The sequence below is a fragment of the Helianthus annuus genome, chromosome 10 (assembly GCF_002127325.2).
Source record: "Helianthus annuus cultivar XRQ/B chromosome 10, HanXRQr2.0-SUNRISE, whole genome shotgun sequence".
Taxonomy (NCBI): domain Eukaryota; kingdom Viridiplantae; phylum Streptophyta; class Magnoliopsida; order Asterales; family Asteraceae; genus Helianthus; species Helianthus annuus.
The window spans coordinates 178,861,288-178,878,213 of NC_035442.2; the positions used below are offsets into that span (position 1 = coordinate 178,861,288).

The window sequence follows — 16,926 nt, forward strand, 5'->3', positions numbered from 1 at the left end:
GTGATAACCTAGTACCTTATTACTAAAATGATGGAGGGCAAACTTCTTTAAGGATAAAGATTAGTTGTATTTTCAAATTAATACCAACATTTTCAGTTTCAAAGAAGTACCTTACCATACAATTTATTATACTTGCCAAACTTTTAGTTGTATTACGACACATGATAAATTCAATTTTGTACCGTTACCCCAAATCAAATTATTACTACTTTCCTTTATAATTCAACTTATGTGTTTCCGTCTTAAAATAAACACCTAATATAAATATACATTGCAAGTCAGAAACTTTAGTGAGCAAGTCTATTTTGTATACTACCAATTTTGAAGCTGCTAGTGATATTGTCTCTTTTCACCACTTTTAATTCCCAATGTCCTTAGCATGAATCCAACTTTCGTCTATATATAGAAATCCATAATTTCAAAAACAATCTTATAAACGATAATCGACTAGTTAAATCCCTGCCCGTTGCAACAACTATTTGATCAGTATTGATTTGGTTTGTTATAATAGTGGTATGATACTGGTACTCGGTATAGCAACCTAAAGAAATATGCCCAAAAGGATATTGATACATGTTTTATATCAATCGAAAACCATTAAAACAAACACAGGTACTGGTTCAGATAATAATGATACTGGTACCGGTTTGGAAAATTATTCGGTCAGAATTGTTATGTTCATCACAACTTCAGAAGGAACGTCGAGAAAATCATAAAAGCGAATATCAATACCGGTATCGTCATGGTAGAATATAAAGTTCAACTATATTTTCGATTTATATAAAAGCTTTTATTGAAATGTAAATAAATATAGGCATGTCGCAATAGCATGCTTGTAATTTTATAATACATCATATCTTAAAAGTTATAAAAGAAAAATAAAATATGTTCATAATTAATTAATTATTATAATAAAATAGAAAATATTATGATAAAATCTAACATTTTTCATGTTAATAAAATAATAAAAATTATAATCATAACAATATTCATGGTTTTTTATATATAGTAATACTAGTTTAAATTCCCATGTTTTACACGGATTGTATAAAGAAAACATTTCTTATAACTGGAATTACATTCTATGATCTTGAAGGACGACGACCATGGGTCATCAATTATCACATGTCCACATAAGAGATGCGCCATTCGAGTTTGTTTTTGACGAAACCTTACGGAGCTGCGTGATAAAGACATACATTTTTGACTTTGATATGATCTTGTGGAAGATCTACTCTACCTTAAGAACTCAAGACTCAGAACAGTTTATTTATGTTTTTATTATTTTTTATATATAACAAACGACATATATTAACTTGTTAAGTAAAACAAAACAATAATATATTTACATAAAACAAAGTAATATAGTTACGTCGAATTATTATTTTCTAAATCAAGAAAAAACTTTTTTTAATTACAATTAATGAACCTTATTAACCTTGAACAACAAAATTATCTACAAAATATACATTTACTATATTAACAAAATTCACTCGTAATTTTAGAAAATAATAAATGTAGCCAAAATTAATGAAATTTGAATGTTAACAAATTTTTTTTTTGAATGTTAATAAACGTTGACCACAATTATCTGAATGTTAACAAACATGTTGTCACACCCCAGATTTCCACGTGTCACCGGTGGGCCCGGTGGGGGAGTATCGTGACGTAGTTGATATCATCATTATCAAACAACACAAATTATAATGCACAGCGGAAACAATGAAAATAGATTTACTTCAACCATTAAATGTAATATCAAGTATCACAAATAGTCGAAATAGATCCACAGGCGGATCGAAATAAAAAGGAGAAAATTGTTCAACAGATAAATGCATCCCAAAGCTTGCGAGACTCTATGATGCTAAGGAGAGGCCAGCCTATTTCGTATAGCACCTGCACTTAATCTTTTTGGGGAAAATACGTCAGTTTACACTGGTAAATACAATTTAACTGACTCATTTTGAAAACATTTTGAAAATTGATTTAAATGCACATGGCACAAAACTTTTTATAACTTGGGAATAATTAATCAAAGTTAAACTTGTAAAAGATTTACATGTTCGTTATGCGTTCAGTCGCCCGGGTCGTGCCGGTTTAAGGTTAATTGACACACCACTCAGTATAAGTCCGCGGCGGGAAGCCAACGTTTATACCTTAATAAATATGGACATAATACCGGGTGTACGCCTACACCCGGGTGTCAAAGTCGTGGCCATTTCTTAAAATGATGCCAAGGATATCCGGGACATGGTCATTAAGCTCCCAAAGGCGTAAAACAAACAAAACTAGTTTTCAAACGAGTCACATTGATAATACCCAACTACTAATGAGTTAGGGTCAATTGCCCGACCGAGCGGTATTTTATATACCGTACCCCCAAGCCCGTATAAGGGAAAATAAGTTAAAGGTATTTACCTGAGCAAGTATAAACCACAAAAGCAAAAATGCAAGTGTCTTTTACTGGGCTCCTATTCTGGAACGAAGGTTTATAATAACCTATTAGAATCCTAACGGGTCTTAACATAGCCTAAGCTTAGACCGGTTAGTTTCGAAGGATAAATATGGTTTAATCACGAGGAAGGCGAAAACCGAAAAGGAATGTGACTTAGACCCTACAAGCTTGGATACTTGTATAATATGGGTAAACTAAACACATTCTGGATTTAGAGACTAAGATGATACGGTTTGACCCGTTTCGGCTAATGTGCGTAAACTAGTCACATAATCCGATCCGAACGCGAAAGTGCGTAACGGGTAACCATATAAATCATATACAAGTTTCCTGAGATTATATGCACCAAATATGTTGTAATATCGGTAAGATATGTCCTATCATGCCCCAAATGATTTTGAACTCCAATTATGCCTCATAAGGGCATTTTGGTAATTTTACATAAGCTTAAAAGGTAAAAGCGGGAAATCTGAGTTTTCAACTTTAGTTTACTGTTATAATATGAAACTTTACTAAATATATCAGTAGGTATTAGACCTTATGCATATAAACTAGTTTTGACATATACTATGTCGTAAAAATGCCTAAAAAGGCGATTTGGAGCCATTTCCGGGTTTTAAAAGAAAAGCTGATATTTTTATAATTCCAGAAGGCTCAAAATAATACATTTAACATAATAAATCAGTAGAAAAAGGTTTGGGGTCAAAAGGTTTTGTAAAACTCATTTTATGGCCAAAAGGGGCAAAATCGGCATAAGCCGAATTAAGCTTAAAACCTTAAGTTATGCTTAGCCTAAAAATAAATAAAAATCTTTAAAATTCCCGAAATATTATTATATAACATTGGGTATAAAGTTTTGATATAAAATTTAAGCTTAAATAGGCTACGCGCTAATTACGCTAATTATTTACTATGAAAGCTTCTAATTACGCTAATGAGCATAACTCTTAATCTATACCTCAAACTGATGTCAAATTTTGGGGATAAGTCTATATTTCAGTAACTAAGATGTCTACTGTTACGCCCTAACACGTTTTACCTTAAAAAAAATGACGCAGCGGAAAAGAGCTTTAAAATTTCTTTCCTTATTAACGACATTACTTTCGAGAAGGTTCCAAAAGCTAAAATGTTAAACGTTCTATAAAATAATTCACAACATTCATACTAAAATTTACATTTCTAGACGTTATATATTTCAACTATATGATCGATCTATCCGTGCAATCCTTGCTCTTGACTCGATCTACGTCCGCTTCACTTCCTAAGTAGCAGAAGAAGTCCGTGTATCACCTGTGGGCATCACATACAACTTATCCGTTAGTCAACGACAACATCATATAACATTAATCTCATATAATTAAGGATTGAATAACGTTTGACAATTTAACATTAGTTCATCCAACTATCCTTACTCATCCTCTTATTCCGGGTTGGGCTTAAATTTCGTAAGAATCCGATGTACTCGTTCCTGCATTACATACCAACCTCAAACGCATAATTAGTAACGTTAAAACTCTACGTATTTAAATCACGCACACGTACCATCTTGCATGCATACATACTCCTCTACATACATACATACCTTTCTTATAACTTTACATACGTGCATACACTCATACATGTCTTTACACATACATACATACACAACCACATACGTACATATCTTTCCTACATTCTTATATAATCATACAATATTTACATGGGACTTAGACTTAGATTTATAGCCTATATACATCTAAGGAACCATCAAAATCATGTTTGGAAAGTTCACCGTAGTCCACGGATAACAAACCGAAGCCTACGATACATAAATCAACTTAAATAACAAATTTTTAGGTTTTTGAACTTGGGGAGGGCGTCGGCGACGGCCCTAGGGTCGTCGGCGACAGCCCTTGCAATTACCCGTAGCCAAAAATCCCCGTAGACAGTCAAATAACCCGTCAGCCAAAAATTCACTTTCTGGAGCCCGTCGGCGACGGCCCCATACCCGTCGGCGACGCCCTCTAGAATTTGCAGTTTTCTGCAGTTCCGTTTCGTCGTCCGTACGCACTAAAACGCGCATAACTTTTGAACCGTTTACCCGTTTAACCTCCCGTTTCTTCCTACATGCTTGTAAATTCACATTCTATCATATTAACTTAAAATCCTACCTCCGGATTAAGGAAATACTTAACTTACGTGCATTCGACATATTATCATTTTCTAACTATTTGACCCGTTCGTGCATTTATCAACATAATTTGTTTATTTGACCTCAATCCCATATGAACTTTAATAATTTCATTGGCACCTACCATAAAAGATTAAATTCTCGGACGTCTTGCATCCTCTTAACCCATTTTCGCTCAAAGGCTTATTTTTGACCCGTTATGGGTATTTGCGCATTAAGTGGACTATGACATACAAAACCCTATACTTCGCTTTCATACTTGTCCAAGACATTACTCTAATTGAATAGCTCGTTTCCAAACGACTTCTAAGGTCGTTTGCCCGATATATCTATCAAGGGCATTTTAGTCAACTATGCTCTATCCTTAATAACAAAGGAATTTCTTACATAAGTAACCAATTCCACTACTTAGCTACAATTTCTTAATCACACCTACCTTGCTCGGATCAAAACTAAGATCCGTTTAATACTTCATTGACATCATACAATTCATTCCTATTTGACCTCAATTATCACATATAATTAAATTGCATATAACATTACATAAACAACTAAGAAGTGATTACGGAATCACTTACCTCATGCATCCGTGTTCATATCCGATCCCTTGCTTCCTCTTGGCCCGTTAACACCTCGTGCTTGAGCCCGTCTCGACTTGATTCCTATACTTCCATTTCGTCGAAATCACACTCTTATTAGCATACTCGTTTGTACATGTTAACAATCATATCAATCTCATATTTCACGTTTGACTTAGTTTAGTCACAATCAACAAGCATAAGACATATAATCAAATTCATATCTTTTTCGAACTCGTGAAATTCGTCATGCCATCACCAATATCACGTATCGGCATAACATGTAACTTACGACTTCCTATAGTCTTATTTTTATGGCAACGAATCATATCATGCTTCCTATACATAGTTGACTTTCAGAAGTCAACAATTCATTATGTGAACTTTCGACTTATTCTCATCTACTCGTAATATCAAAGTAGGCTATACAAAAAGGCACCATATACATTACCTACTCTCGATGCAAATGTGCTTACAACCATATTCAAATTAGTAATTTAACATGATCATACCATCATTTTCGTATTTCATTCCTATATACACCAAGCTTTTTAATAACATTTTGCATCCTAACTTCACTTAAGCATTTCATCATACACTTGGCGTGCGTACCACCTTTTAAGCATAACGTACAACTAATTCATGCGTAATCTTCTAAATTCATACATAGTTCATCAAATCCTTCTACTCATCAACAAGTAGTATTTAAAATTAAACATCAAACATATTATCATCGCATTTCATTCAATCACCTAACAACAATTCATCATACCCGCATATTACATCAATCTTTCAACAAGAATTGGACATAGGTGGTGACTCAAGTCATCATCCTCACAATAACAAACGGGTTTCACCCCTAAACATCAAATTAACCTAAACCATGCATAATCCATGTCCTATATGGTGAATCTAACACATATAAATGATCAATTTCATACCAATTCGTGGATTGGAACATAACCCACTTCATACAAGTTCATCAATCTAAGTTTCAAGACATACCTCACGATCCCCTTGTCTAGGTGATCACTAATTCATGTTCCTTAATAGATTTGAGCCTCGATTCAACCTTCAATTTGGAGCTTCTTTAAGAACTAGGGTTTACACCCCTTTGTTCTTCTCCAGAGCATTCCACGCACACACACACGATGTATGTGTGTTGTGTGTTATGATTTGTTTATTAAAACATAACTTTCCCCCTTGTTCATATATGGTCCCTCAAGTTTGTTCCCTTGTTTGCTTTGCTAAACTTTTGACTAGGTATAATAACCTAGTTACTACATTCTATTTTATTAAACATGGGGTCTCACTAGCAAATTTAGTAGTTCGAGTTTTTGGGGCGTTACTTAACTAGGTTAAATAACCTAGTTGTTTATTTCATGCTAAGTCGTATAAGAACACATGGCAATTATAACCATTCGGGTTTTGGGGTGTTACATCTACCCTTTTACATTTTCAAAAATCATGATTTTTAGACATTTGGGCATAATGGTGAACATATGGGCATTTAACGGAAACATGCATGTGAACAAGATATCTAATGAACCAAGTTGTATAATCACAGGAGGATATACTAACATGTTATTAGGTCCAAAAGAAGCTCTAAGGCAATCTTAATCTTGCCTAAAATGGGTCAGAACTGAAAGTCAAAGCGAAAGTCAAACTATGTGACTTTCGGTTCCAAACCGGGTCTAAACAGAAAATTGTCGAGTTGAACATGTTCTTACATCATTTACCAAATTATATTAATGATAAAACAGGTTGCATGCATCCTACGTTGCTAATTATAAGTTAATTTGAATTTAAGCGTTCTGTTGACTTTTTATAGTTAGCTTTGACTCGACAATTGACATGCTTAGAGTGGGAATCTGGAAATACCCTTTTAAGGGTTTGTTACCCACTTAATTACCTTCCTAAAGGTATTTTTAATTCGTGATTTGACAGAGCACATTTTAATTAATCACAAAGTCAAACCTTAATTACGACGGTTTGACTTTTACTTAATTAACTAAGCTAGAATGGATTAAGGGAGGTTAAGGGCACTTACAAGAGTCCTAAGGAGGATTATGGAGCCTAAGAAAACTTGGTGTAGTCCAGAGAAGCTCCAGAGAAGTCTTGAACCCAAGTCCAAAGTGAGCAAAGGAAAATGGTCACACCTCATGCCCTTATATAGTGAACTTAGATGGTCCAAGATTAAGACAAGCAAGTCTACAATGGTTGGGGGATCACCCCAGGTGTCCCTAGAGGGCTAAATACCGCCTAGCAAGCCCCTGAATTCAGAAACCATCGTTTTAAGTCGGTGCAACGGGCTGAACAGGAAGCTGTCCAAAAACTGCTGCCAGCGACGGTCTTACGGACCGTAAGCTTGAGGCCTTACGGTCCGTAAGGACCTCTTGCGGATCGTAAGCTGAAATGGTAACGGTCCGTAACCGACCTTGCTGAAACATGCCCAGGTACCCTCCTTACGGACCGTAAGCCTAAGGCTTTGCGGTCCGTAACCGATGGCCAGAGGATAAAAAATTTGTAAACTTTTAAGTCTTGACAATGCACTCAAACCAACTCCTAAATCAGTCCCTCTTTTTCATATGTGGGACCATCTTGTTCAGCCATTGCATGCCTAGCATGCTCTTACAATTCTTGGCCTCTTGCAAGAGTTTTAATTTGACGGAAACTTCAAAGTTTCAAGTATTTGGATCCTCTCAAGGTTGAATAACTAAATAACCATTTTGATTCCAAATCACAAGGTTTTTAATTAGCAATTTTAGTAGCATTAATCCTGCCAAAAATCCGAGCCCACATAAAAGATGGAACTTGATTTATTTGGAAACAACCGGTTATCATATAAGATGATTATCAATTGATTTAAGGATCTTGGGATTTATAGAAATTCGGGTCGCTCAGAGGTGATTTAATAACATGTCGCCCTTGGGTCGTTCAGAGATATTTTAAATAACATGACGCCCTTTTTATTAAAATCCTACCAAACATCTTTTTATTTAATCCGGTTTTTCTGACACGTCTATCCCTCATGACACGTGTCTTTATTCCAATGGACAGGAATTTTCGAGGTGTTACACATGTAATTCGATTTAAGGTTTAAAAGAAAAAAAGATTAAAAGGAAGCAAATTAGTAATTTAGAAAACTCGAATTTGATTGAAAGAAAAGATGATACGGGATTTAATAACATGAGAGAGAAAAAAGGTCTTGAATACCCTTGTTTTCTTTACCGCTCAAATTCAATCAATGACTCACAATATATTGCCACGTGACAATTAAATGTTTAAGAGAAAGCTATGTAGCTTAAGATAGATTTGATTTATTATAATTTATAGATAACTAGGTAAAAAGTAGTATTCACAAAATCATAGATTTAGAAGTGGATCAATCAAATTAATTCACTATTCATCGTATCTTGCAAATGCAAATATTATATAGTAAACAAATATATAATTATAAAAGTGTTTTTCTTTTCAAAATTAGATAGGCACTCCATAAAACTAAAGGGTATGGATGTCATGATTGGAACATGATTTGCCACTTAGGAACATGATTGAAAGGCTACACCATCCCCTTGCTTGATCCACCATGGTTTGCATGGATTAAACCATAGACACCATGGTCCTCCTTTCCATTTTTCAACAAATTTCCTTTTCCTTTAGACAAAGATAAATTAAAATAAATAAAGGGCTAGTGGTTTGGGTCATGACCACACCCTTAGAGTAGTGGTTTTGGATGGTTGATTAAAGATGACTTACATGACACTGACGTGGAGGGTCATGGTGGTCATGAGGGTCATGACTCCAAAAACAAGAATAAATGATCTTATAAACATAAATCAATAATTTCCAAAAACAAGAATAAGTGATTTTTAACGTAAATCAATAATAATAAAAAATATTTTCTTTTCAAAATTAGACACGCCCTAATGGTTAATACACAAGCATGTTGATATGATTAGGGCCGTCTCCGAAAATGTTAAAACAAATTTGGGCCCTGGACGAGATAAAATAATAGGGCTCTATCCGCACTGTAATAATATAATATTAGTTTTTTTACACGTTGTGCGTTGCGGCGACGCCATACGCGACGAATAAATTATAGACCACTGTTAACCTAACTCGTTTCTGAACTAAATTCACGTTGAAACGCAAAGTAATCCAAATTCATACCATTGAATGAAAATATAATAAATTTGACTCAGTTTGTATAAAATTTACGTCGAAACGTAGACTAACTAAAAACGTACAATGTGCAGTGGCGACGTAAGCGACGTGATAAAGTTTAGAGTACAATTCACCCAACTCGTTTCCATACTAAATTTACGTCGAAATGTATAGCAACTCAAATTTATACCGTTAAACGAAAACATATATATTTATTATTTAACCCAGTTTTCTTCCAAACAAAATTTATGTTAAAACAATAAAACGTATATAAGCATAAATAATCCCTCGCATTTAGTTAAATAATAGAATGGAAAAGGACAAAAAAATTGCCCCTGAAATTACATGATTTTGTTATGTTAAAATTTGAATTAGTTAAGTTCTAACACTATTAATAAAGAGTAAATTGCCATTTTAGTCCTTGAGTTTTGTCCAAATTTGCCATTTTAGTCCAAATAGTTTTTTTTGCCTCTAGGTCCCTGACTTTTCCCTTTTGTTGCCATTTTGATCACATACACTAACTCCATCCAAAAACTCCATCTTTAACCAGGGGTATTTTGGGGATTTTCATTTTAAATATTTTCAATTGCCATTTTGATCCAATTCCAAAAAATCAAAAAAATTCCAAAAAATTCTAAAAAATCATAAAAATTCTAAAAAATTCTAACTGAACCGTTTCGAGCTGAACTGTTTCGAAACGAACCGTTTCTAGCTGAACCGTTTCGAACCGAACCGTTTCGAGCTGAACCATTTCGACGCGAACCGTTTCGACCGGTACCGTTTCGAACCGAACCGTTTCGAGCTGAACCGTTCCAAAAAATCAAAAAAATTCCAAAAAATTCTAAAAATTCTAAAAAATCATAAAAATTCTAAAAAATTCTAAAAAATCCGTTTCGGCGCGAACCGTTTCGAACCCGAACCGTTTCGAGCCGAACCGTTTCGACCCGTACCGTTTCGACGCGAACCGTTTCGACGCGAACCGTTTCGACCCGAACCGTTTCGACGCGAACCGTTTCGACCCGCACCGTTTCGAGCCGAACCATTTTGAGCTGATTTTTTGGATTTTTTTTTGATTTTTTGGAACGGTTCAGCTCGAAACGGTTCGGTTCGGTTCGAAACGGTACGTGTCGAAACGGTTCGGCTCGAAACGGTTCGCGTCGAAACGGTTCGCGTCGAAACGGTTCAGCTCGAAACGGTTCGCGTCGAAACGGTTCAGCTCGAAACGGTACGTGTCGAAATGGTTCAGCTCGAAACGGTTCGGTTCGAAACGGTTCAGCTAGAAACGGTTCGGTTCGAAACGGTTCAGCTCGAAACGGTTCGCGTCGAAACGGTTCAGCTCGAAACGGTACGGGTCGAAACGGTTCGCGTCGAAACGGTTCAGCTCGAAACGGTTCGGGTCGAAACGGTACGGGTCGAAACGGTTCGCGTCGAAACGACTCAGCTCGAAACGGTTCGGGTCGAAACGGTACGGGTCGAAACGGTTCGCGTCGAAACGACTCAGCTCGAAACGGTTCGGGTTGAAACGGTTCGCGTCGAAACGGATTTTTTGTATTTTTTTTAGAATTTTTTTAGAATTCTTATGATTTTTTAGAATTTTTTGGAATTTTTTTGATTTTTTGTAATTTTTTTGATTTTTTGGAATTGGATCAAAATGGCAATTGAAAACATTTAAATTGAAAATCCCCAAATTACCCCTAGTTAAAGATGGAGTTTTTGGATGGAGTTAGTGTATGTGATCAAAATGGCAACAAAAGGGAAAAGTCAGGGACCCAGAGGCAAAAAAAAACTATTTGGACTAAAATGGCAAATTTGGACAAAACTTAGAGACTAAAATGACAATTTACTCATTAATAAAAGAAAACTACATTTTAATATCTGGGAATTTCATTTAAATGGAGATAAATTAGAAGAAAACTACATTTGACATATCCTGTGAACTTCAATTCCCAATCAGAAAAAAAAGAAAAAGTCAGCAAGATCCCTATTCTTCAAAGCAGAGTCCACCAACCAATAGAACAAATTGAATTTGTTTCTCTGTTTTGTATCATGTAGTATATATAGCTTATATATAAAAAATATATATATTCTAAAAACTTTTCGGGCCCCTTTACGATTTTGGCCCTGTGTCAACATCCACCCGACACTTACTCAGGGCCGGCCCTGGATATGATCAACTTGTTATCAAACATATTCTTTTGTCAACCCTATATATATAAATCTAAATAAGATATAGAAACAACTAGAAATGTAACCCGCCGCGATGCGGCGGGGGCTAGATTTACATTTATATTTTAATACAGGTCCAAACAGGTCGGTCCTTTAGAGCCGACCCATCAACACTTCAAATTAACGAACTTGTCAACTAATTATTAGTCAAATGGGTCATACCTGGGACATCTACAATAAGAGCAAACAAATGTAGACATCAATTGTGATTACTTATATAAGTGCTTATATGCTTAAAAGTCTAATGTTGTTTGCTTTGTAGTTGTTATTAAAACCCCTAACCATGTTCATGATATGTAATAAATTGACCCAAAATTAAACTGGTTAACATTACCTGTACATAATTGAAGTCTTGAAGATAAAAAGAAGTGGGCCTTGTCACGTGTTTTGATTTGCTGCATGAAAATGGAGAAACGGTTAAAAAGATCTGCTTAATAAGCACAATGATCTAGTTGGAAAAGAGCAGCAGTAGGTATGGATGTGTCATGCGAGAGATGGTCGCATCGAAGATTTGGTTTACAACTAATTGTGTTAACCACGGTTGTATGTGTTCCCGGTTGTTCAGCTGAAGCCGCAAAAGCTTTGTAGCATGACTTATTGCTTCAATTGGGTCGGATATGACATGTGGATCAGTGTACCCTTGTATAACTATTTGTTTACATTTTGTTTGCACATGATCTAAGATAACCTGTAAACAGTAAAATGATAAAACGATTGATTATGGTTTTGTTACTTAAGAAAATTCATCAGATGTATCTCAATACATAAAAAGATATTATCCATCATCTCTCTCTCTCTCTCTTTCAATAAAGTTCGAACAAAAAACGATAATATCTTTTGTAGACGACTTCCATAAAATGTTCCGACTTCGTATAAGTAAAGCGAGAATTTTACCTTACTAAATTGTAGCAACCCCCACTCAGCTCAAAAACCAATAACTGCATACACAAAACAACATTATCCATCAAACAATGTATAAATGCAACATTGATCATATTGTTAAACCATAAACAACAGCTAAGATTATTGAACAAACAACTTAAACCATATAGTTAAAGCATAAGAAGCAGCTTTGGTATATATCATTCTAGTTGTAACACACAATATGAACTTTATTATGATTAGTAATACCTTGAGTCAAATCTTCATACCTTGCCTCTTTGAACTGTTGGTTTCAATAGATATCAACTGTCAAAATTCTTTACACTGCATCAAATAGGAACCCATTCATTGTTTTATTTCCAATGTCAATAATAATTAATTCCTAAAATTGCTAGAATGAATTACACTATTATTTATTGAAATAAAGAAAAAAGTGGTGAAAGATGCTACATTTGGTGTTCTATTTTACATCTAACAAGACATGCAGGTCAAGTTTCCTTCATCGGAGCTTGGTCGGAACGTGACCGGATTCTTGCCGGAATTATTTATTACCGAAAATAGTCTGAAACGACGCACCAAGAGCCGATCTAACTGAAACTATAACATGAAACAGAATAGAAGACTTACCGGATCTTCGCCGGAGACTCGTCATAGTTTACCGGAATACACGCTAGAATAATCGCACCCCTAATAGCAATCGCAACCTCCTTCGAACACTTCACCCCCAAACCCACGTGCCTGTTACCATCATCCACCACCACAAACGCCTTGAACCGGGTTCATTGACCGGCCCGGGTTTGTTTCCGAAGTACAGCTCCACAACTCACCACCACCATGGCAGTCGTTTATGCGTCGGAAGTGAGAGGCGCTATCGTGCGCAGCCGGGTTCACCACCAGAAAAGATGGTCCTTCCACCGTATCTCTCTTCTCTCTCTCTCTAAAACTTCTGGAAGTCTTTCTATTATTTGTGTTTGTGAATTGTGACGTGTGTGGCTGGTATGGAGCAAAGCCCAATTATTAGTGAGATAACAATTGGTATAACATTTGAAGCACAATTTACAACCATTAAAAGCATACTAAACCAACAATGCATGAAGTACAACCAGTAATTGCATAAGTATGTTGTAAATTAGAGTTATATATAATTACAAATATAAATCTAAATAAAATATAGAAACAATTACAAATAGTGGGGTGATTTTGTTGAATAGCCGCCTGAGTCTCTGCTAGCCAAAGTGTCTTCGCAATAATTGATATATTTCTATGTGAACATGGCAACAAGCCAACAACCAAACAACCGCACCACTTTTTCTAGTCAACGTCCCCCTTTTTTAATCAAATTAAGAAGTTACATGAATACTTCATAGTTCATTCATACCTTTACATATTTTGATAGCTTTGCTTATTATTATTTTTTAACGGCAAATTTAGATCACTGACGATGAATTATTAGAGTATTATAATGTCATTAGCGGAGCCACCCGATCATTTAATATGCTTATTCTTTTAATTACGGATTATTTAATCACACTATTTAGTAACCATGTAACATGTATTCTTGTAATTAACCGATTGTTAAAATTTTTTTCACTTTAAATAAAAAACGTACCTCTAACTTTTCCTATGTTTCTTCCTTTTCGTTCTTTTGTCGTCCCACTCATGTCAAACGCTTTGTCTACAACTTCCTCACCGGACCACCCTCTCCAAAATTTAACAATATCTATTTTCGTTTCACTAGAGTACTGAATGCAACTTTATAATGTTATTGTACTAATAGATGATACTATACCATAAAATGTACAAGTACAAAGTTATACGTGTAGAAGTATACGGATGTAGATGAACGATTAACAAACTGAAATTACTAAAAAACTACATAATATTAAAATAATTAATTGTATTCAACAAATTCTTTTATCTTACTCCACACCCCTTTATACTTTTTAGCTTTTCACACTCCTATAATGGCAAGGAAATAGCATTATCTATATGCATGTTCCACACTTCAACTTTTTTTGAATATGGTCTTTTCTTATGTCTCACATGCATGATGAAAATAAATATCATCATTCACTTACACAACCATATCAACATACATCATACAAAGATAGCACCATAACAAAACACCAAACAATTTTGAGTTGAACAAAAAGTAGCATTGGAATTGGAATTACAAAATTTTTCTAATATTTGTTACACTGTTAATTAAAATTTATAACTAGGAATGAACGTTTGGTACTGGATATTGATACCAAATTTCCCATATCGAATTATTTTCGATACCCGTTTTTTGACTTTTTCGGTATCTGCATTTCGATTCGGTACGATACTGGTGAAATACCAATTTTTTATCTTCAAATACACTACAGTACTGTTGTCGTACCGGTATCGGTACCGTACCGGTACCACACTCATCCCTGGTTTTAATAACCACCCATTTAGCAATGAACATTTGGTATCAAGTACTAGTACCGAATTTTCCATACCTAATTATTTTCGGTACCCACTTTTTGGCGTTTCGATACCAATACTTTCGGTTCGGTACAAAACCGACATTTTACCGAATTTTACTTTCGAACACCGGTACCGAACTTTTTTCATTGGGGTCCATTTTTTTAGTGTTCAAATTTTTCATAACAAAACATTTGTTGTTTGTTTTTTTCAGATGCAAGATGTCTGCAGTCTACAGACCACATCTGCAGCAGAAGAGGTGGACCAAACCTCTGCAGTTTGCCAGAAGAAGACTGTTTGTTTTTTAACTTCTACAAGAAGTTGAACATCATACAAATTCTAATTACCATATTTTATAGACGGATCTACAAACAAGCAGTGCTTTCAAGTTCAAATTCACGATAAATAACAACATCAAACACTGTTCTACAAGCATCAAATCAATGACAAATAACAATTAGGTTAATTACTTTACTAAACTGGATCGAATCTATACATCATAAAAAATGAACAACAAATCGAAGAAATAATTCTATACCGGGGAGCATGAATGTGAAACTAGAGCATTGATTTAATTCCAAATTAAAAAAAAACCTGTAGGGGAAGAAGGAAGAGGCGGAGGAGGAGGTAATGTTAACGACGGCGGAAAGTCAATCATGTCTAAGAACGCCGGAGATGACGTCGGCGAGTTACACCACCCTGGTGGCGGCCCATCGTCATCTTCATCTTCTTCAATTTCTTTAGATTATTCTTTTTCAGAATGATCCTCATCTTTCAATAGTTCCATCGGTTCTTCTTTAGAATGATTTTTGTCTTTCGGATATGATAGGGCTAAACCCTAAAAGAGAAGAACTAGGAGAATATTTGGAGAAGATAGGAGAATTTCAAACTTCAAATCTGATTTCCTTCCTTCATATTACGTACATAAATAAGTAAATAACCCAAACAATTACATTAGACTCCCTAAACTACTAATAATTAGTAAAATACCCCTAAACTATTATTCTTCACGTAACAATACTTCCCCCTTAAAAGATTCTTGACCTCAAGAATCACAAAATAGAGAAAAAAAATGCAGCATCCATGAGTTCTTTTGGGTCAACTCATTCCAGGGTGGACGCCATTCGGTCCTTCCAATTGCAATCGGAGAAATCCTAGCGATGCGCCATGGTGGGCGCCAATCATTTACGGAACTCGCCTTTGCCTTTAAACACGCACCAAAAATATTGTTGTTAACAACGTCAATTATATCATCATTTGGAATGGTATCAAACTTCCTACCATATTTGACATGAAGACCTTGACGAACAGGAACCGCATCATTGTTCGGAACCAGTAGGCCAACCTTAACAACATTGTATAGTCTAGTTTTGGGTTCTTCGCAAGCGCCATTAGCAAGGATTATGCAAAGTGTGTCTCTATGCTTTCTTCCTTTATGAAGGACGGTGTCTTCATTGAAGGGCTGGAGCTTTTTCACTGTCTCATGTAGTGCAACAATGGAATTATCATTGTTAATATTTTCATCAACAACAATTATGTCTTCTGTCTTCCGAGTACCGTCCGCGAATCATCGCTAAACAACCCTTTATCAGGGCCGCCTCCGCCGCCGCTAAAACTGCCACCGCTTGAATGCTCCTTGAGTGCTCGTAAGATCTCTTCTTGTTGTTTCATCGACTGTTCTTGTTGTTTCAACATGGCGGCTAGGGTTTCTTGGAGATTTGAGATTGCCTTGCCATGTTCCTTGAGAGTGCTGTCAATTTCTTGATTGCGAGTGTTAGTCATGGTAATCGAAAGTAATTCCGACCGGAGATCGGAACGGCTCTGATACCCTTGATATGGTTAAACCCTAAAAGAGAAGAACTAGGAGAATATTTGGAGAAGATAGGAGAATTTCAAACTTCAAATCTGATTTCCTTTCTTCATATTACGTACTTAAATAAGTAAATAACCCAAACAATTACATTAGACTCCCTAAACTACTAATAATTAGTAAAATA

At 35.4% G+C, this 16,926-nt stretch overlaps 1 long non-coding RNA gene across 6 annotated transcripts; it reads right to left on the reverse strand.

Annotated features, from left to right (window-relative positions):
- Positions 1-3,519: 3,519 nt before the first annotated feature.
- Positions 3,520-13,786, reverse strand: LOC110886913. Of its 6 annotated transcripts, none has more exons than XR_002563058.2 (7): positions 13,106-13,786; positions 12,728-12,802; positions 12,491-12,534; positions 11,931-12,284; positions 5,204-5,287; positions 3,868-3,923; positions 3,520-3,745 (listed from the first exon to the last, which is right to left on the reverse strand). It is a non-coding gene; the product is annotated as an uncharacterized LOC110886913 (long non-coding RNA). The 6 variants fall into 6 exon arrangements; XR_004870069.1 differs by having other exon boundaries at positions 5,204-8,860; XR_004870067.1 differs by having other exon boundaries at positions 3,520-3,923; positions 5,204-8,860.
- Positions 13,787-16,926: the final 3,140 nt, after the last annotated feature.